We start from the raw sequence: 14,780 nt of genomic DNA on the forward strand, positions 1-14,780 counted from the left end.
TAAAATAAATAAATAAATGAGAAACAAATTATTTTCAAATTGCTTTGCGTAAAAATAACAAATCGAACATGTATAAAATAATGGACTGGATTAATCAATTCGTAAATTATTTTTTGTATAGTTGTTCTATTGTTTTCTTCCTCTCTCTCTCTCTGGCGCGCTTTTGTTTTTTTTTTTCTCACGGTCTTATTCCTCTTGTGCCCCTGGGCGGCCGTGTGCCAGTTCTATCCTAATCTCAATAAATTAATAAATAAATTTTATTAATGAATAATTGATCTAAGAATATTAAATTAATGGACCATCTAAAATTACTTAAATTGAATACCTGATACAATAAAAAAACAAATTAGATTTATTAATGATTATGTTAAATGTTTTTTACTTCAATTGTATTCGTATATTATAAGATGTGAACTGACCTAGATAAGGATCAGTAAGATGCCGCATGCCTAGAAGGTTGGCAAATCTATTGGAATGGTTCTAAAAATATGTTCAATTGATGTTCATCTTCTGGTGCCTAAGCCTCTTGGACCCCCTGGCTCTCAGGTCTCTCGAGTTTCCCAACTCCCAAAGTCTCTCGGGCTCCGTCTCTTAGGTCTCTTAAGTTTTCAAATTTCCGAGTCTCTCGGATCCCCGATTCTCAACCTCTCTGGCTTTCCGATTTTTGAGCCCCTCAAAATTCCCATTTTCTCAACAGTGCGAGATAAGAGATTAAATGGAAAGAGTCTTCCTAGTTATTTTAGGAAAGATGCGACGACTCAACTAAATCTTACATTATTTAAGAAATAATCAGCATACAAATCAGGACGCAAAGAAAAAATCTATTAATTTTGTTATTTTAGAAAAAAGTGATGACTTGACTAAATCTTATATTATTTAAGAAATCAAATAATGACCATGTAAAAAGAAGAGGGGAAAAGGTCTATTGTTTCTCTATAAAAGAAGGCCATTATTCATGTACGCCTACTCGAACACTGCACTGCATACATAAAAAAAAACCTACTGTTTCTTCTAACTTGTGCGTTGGAGTGGCTTCGCTAAGGAACCCCTAATAGTCATTCAAACCCTCCTTGTTGTTTGTTTTCATCTAGGCTACCAATTACATCATCATCGTTACCAGCTGTCAGTTGGTGATTAAGTTGGCAAAAAGGCCAGCTCACCGGTGATTCATTTATCGACGTACGTGGGGCAGGATCAAGTTAATATCATCTATGGGAACAATGAATTAAGACCTAAACTAGAGCATGGAGATGGATGAAGCCAGAAGATCTAACATCGTAGCCATGGTGACAAAGGCTTTCGACAAATTAGTAGTTGTAATGGTACAATCGATGTTGAAGGGGCAGACCTCACATCCCCAATGGTAATCCCTTAACTAAACTACCACTCCAATCGGTTGAAGTGACACTAACACATCAAAAGGTGGCATGGCCAACAAGAACACTATGAATTGTTTCTCCTATACCCATGAGTAAGTCCATGATTAGAGATGTTGGAGCAATCTCAATGGTCTGTGCGACCATGTGTTTTGGTGTTTGGGCAAAGGGTTTAAGTTAGGATTACCTCGTTATTTGATATGTGTATATGAGTGTGCAGGTTTGCAGGATACACATGTGTTTCAGCTTGATGGCTTCGAGGTCAGGTGAAGGATGGAGCATCCGAGGGACTGTGGACAAGGCAGTAAGGACAAGGGCCGAGGGAAGCGACTTCGAGGCATACGCGAAGGATGACATTGTGGATGAGCCGCGAGCTTGGATGCATCCGAGGGACGAGAGCCAAAGGAAGTAGGCTTGAAGGCAAGAGGTCAAAGCTGTAAAGAAGAGTCAAATGAGTCGTGAGGGTTCGAGTGCTGAGAGAAATGTACTCGGGATGGGAACCCTAGGTATAGGGTTGTACCAGTCGACTGGTACTGGGATCAGTCGACTGGTGGTGAGCACAGAAGCTCTCTGTGCCCGAAATGGATGGGATCAGTCGACTGGTCGTGGGACCAGTCGACTGGTAGATAGTCGTTGGCATGCCATTGGGCTGGCACCAGTCGACTGGTGCAAGGACCAGTCGACTGGTAGCGGGCAAATCAGCTTGCTGATTTCTTCCAAGCTCTATAAGAAGGAGCTTGGGATGGCCGGCCAAGGTGACGAAATTAGACTTGGTTAAAGCCTAATTAGTGGTCATCTAGTGCTCTAGCAATCCAAGTGTTATTGATCGAGTTGTGGTGAGGTTTCTCCACAGACAAGGAGGATTGTGCTAGCCAGAGTTTCCGGGGACTAATCCATCGACGAATTGAGGGATCGTCCACCTTACGGATAGCCGTGGAGTAGGAGCAAGTTATCTCCAAACCACGTAAACGAACGTGTTAGCGGTTTACATTTCTTTTCTTAGTTTTAGTCTTTCTACTTGTTTGTTTGTATTTCCGCTTACGCACTAACATTGTAGAAAGAAGCGAGTATTTGGGGGCGCCGTCTATCCAACCCCCCTTCAAGCTGGCCACCGATTCCCCAACAAGAGAACCCTTTGCGAAATCTTTAGGTAAAACCCCTCATCAAGGGTTTCTCGAGGGAACTGGTCCTAAGTTTAGTATTTTGAAGGCCCTCCATTCTCAAAAAACATCCTTCAAGATGAATTACCTAAACACTTTCGGGTATCACAGATTGAAGAGTATAATGGTACTACAGATCCAGAAGACCACATATGTAAGTTTAAGAATGCTTCATTGCTACACCAGTATACTAATGTTGTCAAATGTCGAGTCTTCTTAACCATACTATTAGATTCGGCCCAAACGTGGTTTAGTTGACTCCTTGCTTCTTCAATTCAGACCTTTGAAGAATTTAAAGTTGTATTCATGCAACATTTAGTAACCAGTCGAAGGTACTCGAAAACATCGCATGATCTATTTGCCCTCAGGTAGTAATTTAGAGAACCCTTGAAAGAATATTTGCAACGATTTAATTGAGTAGTCGTGGAGGCTTCCTTGATTAACCTAGAAGTACAAGTTAACACCTTCTCTCAAGGTTTGGTTAATGGAGATTTTTTCAAATCTCTGGTAAAAGAGCCTCCAACTAGATTAAGCAGCTACAAATTTGAGCGCTTAAGTATATTCAGGTCGAGGAAGCTCAGTCAACAACAAGGAAGGAGACGTCCACTTTGACTCTTATTCCTATCCCTACTCATCAAGATTGAAGAGCTCCTCCACCACCTCTGCGAAATCGAGAATCTAATAGGAAGGGAAAAAAGGTGGTGCATGCCATGGAGGAAATCCCAACTCTTGTTCCTAAATCTGATCAACAATCTCCCAAGGTGACCCCAGTATTATGCTTATCATCAATCATCACTCACTTCATTCGAGACTATCAGTAGTATGCGAGGAAGTTGAAAAGAATAGTTGATTAGCGGAGCACCAACCGTAGTGAACTAGGCAAAAGGAAATCTCTTGAACCTTATAAGCATCACCCTCATCATGAAACTAAACAGCCTATGAGTCGACTATCTATTTCTCCTTCAAAAGAACCTCGAAGCTCTTCCTGATCCCGACAAAATACCAAGGAAAAAGATGCCAACAAGAAGAAGAGTAGTACTTGATGAACCGTAAATATAATTTCAAGTGGGCCCATATATGTCCACTCTAGTCCAAAAGGCTCATGGAAGAAGGTTAGAAAGTTACGCTATTAATACTAGTCGGGGAAGAGGATAAGATCTTTCCATAAATTTTGGACCCAACGATCTAGCTATAGTAGTGGCCCCACACAATGATGCTTTAATAATTGAGACTTTCATTGCCAATTATCAAGTAAAAAGAATATTCATTGATATTGATAGTTTTGTCAACATCATCTTTAAATCTTCTTTTGATTAGATGTAGCTAGACGGGAAGGAATTTTATCCTATACATAATCCTTTGTATGGTTTCACAGGATATGAGGAACTACCTATCGGGCAAATTAATCTCTCTCTCTAGAAGTAGAACCACTAGTGCATACTCAACATACATCTTTTATTTTATTTTTGGGAAGGTTAATGTATTATACACCTAAATAAACATATAAGCTACAATCATATGATGTCTTTAAAGTGTATAGCAGTGTATGACTTTATAAGACCTCATAAAAAACCAGAAACAAAAATCCAAACTTACCACAAGTGCCACACTCCAAGATGTTGATGCAATATCCCTAGGTCAAGGTTGACCTGGTTGACTAAGCTTGAGTTGGCTCAAGCTTGAGTTTTGATATTTGGGTTTCGATGTTTGACAATACATGGAGATTACAGATGCAATCGTCTGATTGGGGAGATTGTTGATACAATTCCCCTCTAGTCAAGGCTGACCAGTTAGATGTGAAGAAGAGTCAAGTAAGTCAAAGGGTTGACCGGATACTTGACTGGGAAAGTCCTAACTAGAGGTTAGACAGTTGAAAGTCCTAGTGAGTGAAGCTAAGTGAAAGACCTAGTGAGTGAAACTAGACAGATGGAAAACCCTAGTGAATGAAGATAGGTGAAAGTCCTGGTGAGTGAAACTAGACACATAGAAAGTCCCAGTGAGTGAAACTAGGCAGATGGAAAATCTTAATGAGTGAAGCCAGGTGAAAGTCCTGGTGGGTGAAGCCAGGCAAGTAGAAATCCTAGTGAGTGAAGCTAGGTGAAAGTCCCGGTGAGTGAAGTCGGGCAGTGGAAAAATCCTGGTGAGTGAAGTAAGGTGAAAGTCCTAGTGAGTCAAGCCAAGCAGGTAGAAGTCCTAGTAAATGGAGTGTAACGACCCGACCCTTTGGCCTCTTGGGCGGCCCTTGCGGTGACCCACTGGCGGCCCTTATGTCGCCGACCCATTTGGCGACCTCTAATGTCGTCGACCGACGACCCTTTGGCCGTGCCGTTACTCACTAGGACTTTCCACCCCTGGCCAGTGGATTTTTGCCTCACCCAGGATTCGAACTCTAGACCTCCAAGCTTAAGTACTAGAGTTTATGAATCCTGGTAGCCAAGTGAGCACCACTCACTTGGCTACCAGGATTCATAAACTCTAGTACCTAAGCCTGGAGGTCTAGAATTCGAATCCTGGGGGAGGCAAAAATTCATTGGCCAGGGGTGGAAAGTCCTAGTGAGTAACGACATGGCCAAAGGGTCATCGGTCGACGACATTAGAGGTCGCCAAATGGGTCGACGACATAAGGGCCGCCAGTGGGCCGCCGCAAGGGCCGCCCAAGAGGCCAAAGGGCCGGGTCGTTACAATAAAAAGGCGCCTTTTTATTGTAACGACCCGGCCCTTTGGCCTCTTGGGCGGCCCTTGCGGCGGCCCACTGGCGGCCCCTTATGTCGTCGGCCCATTTGGCGACCTCTCATGTCATCGACCCCTGGCGGTGGATTTTTGCCTTCCCCAGGATTCGAACTCTAGACCTCCAGGCTAAGTAGTAGAGTTTATGAATCCTGGTAGCCAAGTGAGCGACTCTTACTTGGCTACCAGGATTCATAAACTCTACTACTTAGCCTGGAGGTCTAGAGTTTGAATCCTGGGGAAGGTAAAAATCCACCGCCAGGGGTGGAAAGTCCTAGTGAGTAATGACACGGCCAAAGGGTCGTCGGTCGACGACATTAGAAGTCGCCAAATGGGCTGACGACATAAGGGCCGCCAGTTGGGTCGCCGCAAGGGCCGCCTAAGAGGCCGAAGGGCGGGGTCGTTACAATAAAAGGCGTAAAAATCCACTGACCAGGGGTGGAAAGTCCTAGTGAGTAACGGCACGGCCAAAGGGTCGTCGGTCGACGACATTAGAGGTCGTCAAATGGGTCGGCGACATAAGGGTCGTCGCAAGGGCCGCCTAAGAGGCCAAAGGGCCGGGTCGTTACAATAAAAAATCCTGGTAGTGCTCACTTGGCTACCAGGATTCATAAACTCTAATACTTAAGCCTGGAGGTTTAGAGTTCGAATCCTGGGGGAGGCAAAAATTCACTGGCCAGGGGTGGAAAGTCCTAGTGAGTAATGACATGACCAAGGGTCATTGGTCGACGACATGAGAGGTCTGAGAGGTCACCAAATGGGCCGACGACATAAGGGGCCACTAGTGGGCCGCCCAAGAGGCCAAAGGGCTGGGTCGTTACAATAAAAATGCGTCTTTTTATTGTAACGACCCGGCCCTTTGGCCTCTTGGGCGGCCCTTGTGGCGGCCCAACTGGCGACCCTATCGTTACTCACTAGGACTTTCCACCCCTGGCCAGTGCTTTTTTGCCTCCCCCAGGATTCGAATTCTAGACCTCCAGGCTTAAGTACTAGAGTTTATGAATCCTGGTAGCCAAGTGAGTACTTAAGCCTAGTACTTAAGCTTGGAGGTCTAGAGTTCGAATCCTGGGGGAGGCAAAAATCCACTGGCCAGGGATGGAAAGTCCTAGTGAGTAACGGCACGGCCAAAGGGTTGTCGGTCGACGACATTAGAGATCGCCAAATGGGTGACGACATAAGGGCCGCCAGTTGGGCCGCCACAAGGGCCGCCCAAGAGGCCAAAGGGTCGGGTCGTTACATGGAGCTAGGCAGATGGAAACTCCTGGTGGATGAAGCCAGACACGTGGAAATCTAGGTGGGTCAAGGTTGACTGGACACTTGGTATTTAGAAGTCCAAGTAGATCAAAGGGTTGACTGGATACTTGACACAAGGAAATCCAGATGGGTCAAGGATGACCAGACATTTGGTGGAAGGAAGTCCAAGTGGATCATGAAGGACAAAACACTTGACACGAGATGGTAAGTCCAAAGTAAGTTAAGGTTGACCGAACATTTGGCATGAGGAGAAAAGTCCAAGTGGGTCAAAGGGATTGATCGGACACTTGGTGAAGAAGTTCTAGCAGGTCAAGGTTGACCGATGCCAGGCATAATGTTCCAATAGCTCACGGTTGACCGGATGTTGGAATTGGAGACCTTGGACTTGGTTTTAGGTAAGTCAAAGGTGGTTCAATCGATCAATCGATCGATTGAACCAAACTCCAATCGATCAATTGATCGATTGGAGGTGCGCTGCGAATTGGAATGTACCAATTGATCGATTGATCGATTGGGAGCTTATATCGCATGCACAGAAGTGTTCCCAATCGATCGATTGGGCACCTCCAATCGATTGATCGATCGATCGATCAATTGGGGAACTGGAAATCACATGATAGAGGTTGAATCAATCGGTTAATCGATTTAGGCTATTTTCAAATAGCACAAAGGTGCTCTGAATCGATCGATCGATCGATTCAAAGCCTCCCCAATCGATTGAGAGACATTCAATCGATTGATATCCAATCATTGCACAGGTTATAACCGTTGGCGAGCGCTTTCCTCCGCAGATCTTTGACTCCACTCTCACGATCCGTTTTCCACTGAGCTCACCGACACACACTAGATCTTGGAGGCTTAGATAGGAGTGTTGTTGCATTTTCAAGCAAGTCAAGAGGTGTATTCAAGCAAGAAGAAAAATAAGCTAGGATTTCTGCCGTGTAAATCTTGTAAGATTTGATATTGTATTAGCTTGTATTTTGTATATCTTTGTGTGTGAGCTTGTACAAGGCTTCTCCGCCTTTAGTAGTTACCGTAAAGGAGTGTTTTTATAGTGGATGAGTGACTGAGGGTCGGATCCTTGGATTAGTCACCTCTTCTTGAGATGGATACCAAGTAAATCCTTAGCGTTAGCATTGTGAGTGTATTTCTTGTTGTTTATTCCGCTGCACATCATCGAAGAAGCACATCACCGAGCGCGGCAAGCTATTCACCCCCTATAGCACATTTCGATCCTAACAAGTGGTATCAGAGTGAGGTCGCTCTTCACCGGAATCATTGCCGGAAGGGGCAACAAGGCTAGAGGGTGAAGAAGTTAAAGCAATTTCATCAAGTCGAAGACTTCATCAAAAGCTCAACTTCAAGATGGAATTTCGAGATGGACTCGGATTCGACACAAGGGTGCCTCCACCATTCACAATGACTAGCTTCGATTCTTGGAAATCAAGAATCAAAAATTTTCTTATGATGGAGATAGAGCAATGGTTTGCTCTAATGGAAGACTTTGAAGCTCTAACAAATTCAAAGGGCAAAATTCTCAAGAGGAACAAGTGGAGTCAAGAACAAATTCAAAGGAGCAAGGCAAATGACAAAGTGATCAAGCTATTGGTCAATTTATTGTCAAACAATATTTTGACTCAAGTTGGAGAATTCAAGGATGCCAAGGAGCTTTGGAACAAATTGACAAAGATTCATGAGATCCCCTCCACTGTACAAAATCAAGAACGATCCAAAGAAAGTGACTCATTAGATCAAGACAAAGAGGAGGAGGATTTCGAGGTTGAGAGGTGCTCAACATCGAAAGAAGAAGAGGAAAGTCCATCCTCAAGAGGGCACGAAGATAAATGCAAAGGAGTGTACTCCTATTTCATGTGCATGAGGATTCAAAAGTTGACAGATGCTCAACATCCAAGGATAAAGAGGAAGAAGCCTCCACCTCTAGGATTGAGGGGGAGCATGGATCATCATAGCCGGATCAAGAAGAAGCCTCTACATCTGGATCAAAAGAATCAAGTGCCTCCCCTGCATGTGAAGGTATAAAGGTTTCAATTATTATTAATAAAAATCATATCATGTGTTTTGAGTGTAGGGAGAGAGGGCATTACAAGAGCAAGTACCCTAAGTTGACCAAGAAAAAGAATCAACCGGTACTAAAGGGAAAGGAGAAGCCCAACGAGACCGCCCCTACAACAAAGAAGAGTAAGGAGCACATAGTGTGCTTCTTGTGAAATCAAAAAGGACATTACCGGAGTCAATGTCCTAAGGGGAAAAAATCGGTTGACGCTAGGGGTGGAAGCACAAGTCAAGGGGGAACTGTTAGAATGTATACTAAAAGCCTAGCTTTTGTATAAATATTTATTTAGAAATAAGAATCACATTGGTTAAATGTCTACATTTATTCTAAGTGTAGTTGTTCAATTAATTTATATTGTATATAACATGGTGTGTGGTGTCACACACAGAAGATCATGTTATCAGTTCCTTATAAATTATCAACAGTAGTTCATGACTAAGATGGAAAGAAACAAATCATTAGAATAGTCATAGTGTAATTTGGTATTAGTTTATCTTAACTATAAAATTATACTAGTACACTATAAAATTACACTAGTACACTCTGAGTGTATTGAGCAGAACCATTTAAGGTAAGTTCTTTTTATATTGATTGCATAAAAGAACAAGACCTTTGTTATTATGGAAGTGTATGCTCTTAATCCTGATATAATAATAAGCGCATATATTTAGTATTTATTTCTTTAATTTATCAAAGGGTGTGATTTACTTTGATAAATCAATAGGCCTGATAAGTTGGGAAATAATATTATTTATAGTGTGTGTTGTTGATTATAGAAGGAAACTGTGTCCTAGAAATCTAGGTTGATAATGTCCCCAAGAGGAGCTCATAAGGATTGTCATGTAAACCCTGCAGGTGGACTTAGTCCGACATGACGATAAGGTTGAGTGGTACTACTCTTGGAGCTAGATATTAATTAAGTGAGTTGTCAGTAACTCATTTAATTAGTGGGCATTCTATATCTTAAACACAGGGAGATTAACATACTCATGATAAGAAGGAACCCATATAGTAATATGGGATTGGTGCGGTAGTTCAATAATAATTCTTTAGTGGAATGAGATATTATTGATGAACTCGAGTTGGGTATTCGGGGCGAACATGGGAAGCTCAAGTTCATCGGGAGACCAAAACCAATTCCCCCTCTCGATCCCTGTTGTAGCCTCGTAATTATAAAGTGTTATACACACCTTCTTACCCACCTTAAGGTGGCCGGCCAAGCTTAGCTTGGAGCCCAAGCTAGGGTCGGCCAAACCAAGGTTAGATGGGTCAAGTAGGTGGTCGGCCCTAGCTTGAACCCAAGCTTAGGCAACCGGCCATAATTAAATTAAAAGGGATTTTAATTTTTAAAATATTTCCTTATGTGGAAACCATAGTTTTAAAAGAAAGTTTAAAATTTATATCTTTCCTTTTATAGCTTTCTACAAAAGATTAAGAGAAAGGTATGATATCTTTCCTTATTTGTAGTTAAAAGGAAGATTTTAATTTTTTATAAAACTTTCCTTTTTTGTAACCATCCTCATGGTTTTAAAAGAGAGTTTAAAATTTAAATGTTTCCTTTTATAAATTTCTACAAAAGATTAAAAGAAAGGTTTGATATCTTTCCTTATTTGTAGTTAAAAGGAAGATTTTAATTTTTGATAAAACTTTCCTTTTTAGTAACCATCCTCATGATTCTAAAAGAGAGTTTTAAAATTTAAATCTTTCCTTTTATAGCTTTCTATAAAAGATTAAGAGAAAGATTTGATATCTTTCCTTATTTGTAGTTAAAAGGAAGATTTTAATTTTAGAGAAAACTTTCCTTTTTGTAATCATCCACATGTTTTAATAAAAAGATTTTAATTTATAAAAGTTTCCTTTTATATCCAACCATGAAGGGAATTTTTTAAAAGAGAAATTTTTATTTCCGGAAACAAATTAGGAAGTTTTAATTTTGTGTTTAAAACTTTCCTTACTTGGAGGATTTGATATGGTCGACCATTAAGGGTTTACAAGGAAATTTTTAATTAAATTTTCCTTCTTAAACATTGGCAAGGAATATAAGGAAGTTTTATTTATAAAACTTTCCTTATTTGTCAAGACCAAGGAATATAAAAGAGAGGGTAGAGGTGTCTCACCTCATAACAATCTATCTTCTATTCCTTTCTTCCTTGTGGTGGCCGACCCTCTCTTCTTCCTCTTCCCATATTCTTCTTCTTAAGTGGCCGGTGTCATCATCTTCTTGGAGAGATCTTGGTGACCGGATTTTACTTGGAGAAGAAGGAGAGATAGGAGGCATTGTTTCTTAGCATCCCTTGGAGCTTGGTTGGTGGCCGAAGTTCTTCAACTCAAGGAGTTTGTTGTTGGACGAAACTTGCTTGGAGAAGAAGGAGGCTTGGGTGAATTTGTGGAACCAAACCCAGATAAACCTCGGACTGTTGTTGTCAATTCTTCAACCTCAAGAACTTGAGGTAGGCTGATCTTTTCAATAATGAGTTGTGCAATGATATCACCCTTCACAAGGAGAATTGTTTCATAATTAAGATTGAAAAGTAAAATTTTCACTTCACCTCTAAAATCTTGATCTATGACTCTGGCCCCAATATGTATTCCCTTTTTAAGCGTTGTTCCTGATCGTGTTGTTATGCGGCCATAATGTCCTTCTGGTATAGCAATAGCTATCCCAGTGGCTAGTAAGACTCGTTCTCCTAGAGGGACTTCATAAGATTGTATAATGTTAAGTCATATCCTGCCGCTCATTCGGTTTGCTGTTGTGGAAGTATTGCATCAGGATGCAATCTTTTGACTTGTAGAATTGCGGGTTCTTCTGTTGAAAGATAGGCCAAAACCTCTCGTTCTGGTGAGCTTATTTCCTCATCTTGCTAATTTACCAGATGCCCTGCTTGTTCAAATGTTGGTGTATACCTTTCAAATTGTAAGGAGATACTGCCATCTAACAGGGGTCTAGTATTAAATTGAGTTGGGATCATTGGATTTCGCTGTAGTGATGGTCTTAGTATCCATCGTTGTTGTTGGAGTTGTTTAGTTGTAAAATGAGTACCTGGTAGTGCATGTACTCCCCTACTGGCCAGATAATCTACAACATTTTGTACATTATAAGCAAAATTTGTAAAACTTATATTGGTTAACCTTCCAATCATTATTCTAGTGATAAGAATATTGCTAGTTCCTCCCTGCCATTCAGTATAGCCATGTGTTTGAAAAGAAAGTTCAATATGATTAGCAAAATCATCTATACTCATCATGATATCAAGTATAACATAAACTATTTGTGTTCCTTGTGTCAGATCCATTTCCATTGTGGCAATAATGGATTGATCATCTCGCCAGTGCGTGTCTCTTAGAACTACTAAAGCCATAACGCCTGTATTTTGTCGGTGAAGAGTATAAATTCTTACCATAATAAGGCCCATATGAACATGCTGAAAATTTGTGTGTCGTAACACTTGATGGCTTTGTTCTGTTACCAGGGGTAGGTCTACCTGGTTATTATCAGTGCATAGGATATCTTCTTAAGAATAATGCTAGTAAACTCTATGTTGTGTAGGTCTATATCCAGTTGAATAAAGTATCTCTGCTGGTACCATTTCGGCTCTTTGAGACCTTGAGATTTCTAATTGATCTTCAGGGCTTAATTGAGTTTTTATAGTTCTTCGCAATCTTCTCTGGCTTGGCATCAATCTTCTTTGTAGGTTGTAGATCTGCCGTTGTTTTTGGTTGTAATCACGAATTTGATCCTCAGTATTGGGCATAGTTGATGTTGAGGAGCCGACAACTGGAGGTCTTGCTGATGAGTTCATTTTCTCTTCTCGTTTTTCAAGATATCCGGTGGATTTTTGAAAACAAGTATAGAACCCTTCTTCTTTGGAATTACTGGATCACTTCCCAGACTTAAGCTTCCAATCCTTTTTGTGAGATCAACAATAGAATCCTCAAGCTCCTTAGAAGAAGTTGTTGGCACAACTGAAGTAGTTTGAGATCTCCTTACCAAATTTTTGTAGTTCCTGAACTTGTACTGTTAAGTTAAGTACAAGTGATAACAAGGTATTGTTTTGTTTAATGATAGCCCTTTGTAAGTCAAAAGCAGCTTTGAATTCTGTTGGTATTAGAAATCCACAGGCAGGGGTTTCCAAAGACTCAGTAATTTTTAAGGACTTTTTATAATCTGGGTTGTCCTTCTGTTCTTCTAAAGTCATCCACCTATTAGCTACTTTAGATTTTCAATAAGGTACTCAACCTTTTGCACGCTATTTTTTAATTCTTCTGTTATTTTAAGTGCCTCCTCCTCAACCAGTTTAGGTTGCTGGGCAATATCTCTGACCAAATTTCTTACTTCTGTTTGGGTAAGGGGTCTCCTACTAAACACCTCCTTTTCAAGGGCCTTAATGGATTTTTGGAGATGCCCTATTTCTTGTTTTAATTTACTATTTTCTTCCTTCAGAGAGTAGAAATGTTTTAGGGAAATTTTTGAAAGAAGAGAAACTCGATCAAAAGTTACACCAATATTATTGGCTATGTTAGAAAGCTTTGGTTCAGTTTCTCTAGCAAGATCAAGGTATTCAAGGTGCACGGTTCGAGAAACATTATACCATTCTCTTATATTTTGTTTATACCTTTCAGACATATGAAGGAAATATTAAGCCTAAATTCTTGCTCACCTGACTGGCCACGACTCCGTGTGTGGAGATTTATGAGCACGACAGTCTTTTGCAATCAGTTAATAAAGTCGGTCACCTTATCACAAGTTTTAGGAACCAATACTTCCTTGTCTTAATATCTGAAGATATCGTATCAATAGGCCTTTCAATTTACCGTCTTACGCATTTACTAGCCTTGCGGAATACCGGACCAAGGATGCATGTCGAGTCTCCATCTTCCAGCCTGCGATCTCTTCTCCAGAATATTAAGTCTTTTCTAAACAAAAAGGTTTGCTTGGTTAATAAGGGGTGATATACTGATAACCCTTACCTTTCACCTTAAATAAGAAAATTAGCCTGCCATATTAAACAAGCTCTAATACCATAAAAGGATCGTCCTTTAGGAAAAATGAAAAGAACCCGAGCGAACTCAGAGATTTATTCACTTCTAAAGGAAAGAAAGCTCTTACAAACTGAAATTGAGACTTAGGGATGAGATTCTTGGTGTTGCTCAAGGATGCTCAAACCTTTGCAGTCTTAGTGAGATTTATAAGGAACAAAAGGAGGAAAAATTATTGAGGTGGGTGCAGTCGAGCCCCATCATCCCTCGGATAAGATTCTCTTTTTATCCGAATAATCTCTTTACAACTCTAAAGGTTTTCTTTACAGCACACATGACAAGACCTTACATCTTTACAGCACACATGACAAGACCTTACTTTACTAATGGATCGGCTCCCCGAGGCTCAAATCCTTTTAAAGCGGTGTAGTTTGGACTTTTCCGAAAAAAGGTGCCCACCACATGCTCCATAATGTTACTAAGGTGGGACTGATCTTATCTCTCTGCCAAGTTGTATTATACGCTGTCCTTCTACGAATAGGTCTTTCCTATTTTCACAGACAAGGTCCAGGTTTTTATGCTAATAACTTTCATGCCCTCATTCCATTTGTCTTCGCCTGAGGAAATCATATTCCTTCATTTGGATGATTAGCTCTAATTCACGCAGGGATTCGAGCACATTATCAATAGCTTCATCTTCAATTTTCGCCATTTGATGTCGCTTTTCATGTTCCCCTGCTAATAGTATTTTGGGCAATGTGTCATGGATAAGGTCCTCATATTTTGTGAGTAGTGGGAATCTTGAGGACGTCGCTACTTCTTCAGTTGCATCTACGGACGACGATGCTTCTGTTAATACCGTAATCGTCTCTTGTCCTGCTACCAGCCTGGATAGGGTATCTGCAAGAATATTAAGTTTACCATCAATGTATTCAAAGTTTACCTTAACACCTATTCCTGTGATATAATCAGTAAAAGCAAGCCACCGAACTCGGGATGGTTTATTCCTTGCCGTTTTATTATGGAAACTGATTATCACCTGACAGTCTGTTCTAAGAGTAATCTCCTCTTTGTCAAGAAAATGAATTTTGAGTGCCGACATAGTTTCCATTGCTGCATAGATTTCCGCATCAATTACTGATTTTACAGTAGGGAATTTTCGTGGGCACAAGCACAAATTCTTTCAATGCTCCTTGGATCAAATTTTGTGAG

The sequence above is a fragment of the Zingiber officinale genome, chromosome 3B (genome assembly GCF_018446385.1).
Source record: "Zingiber officinale cultivar Zhangliang chromosome 3B, Zo_v1.1, whole genome shotgun sequence".
In the NCBI taxonomy this organism is placed as follows: Eukaryota; Viridiplantae; Streptophyta; class Magnoliopsida; order Zingiberales; family Zingiberaceae; genus Zingiber; species Zingiber officinale.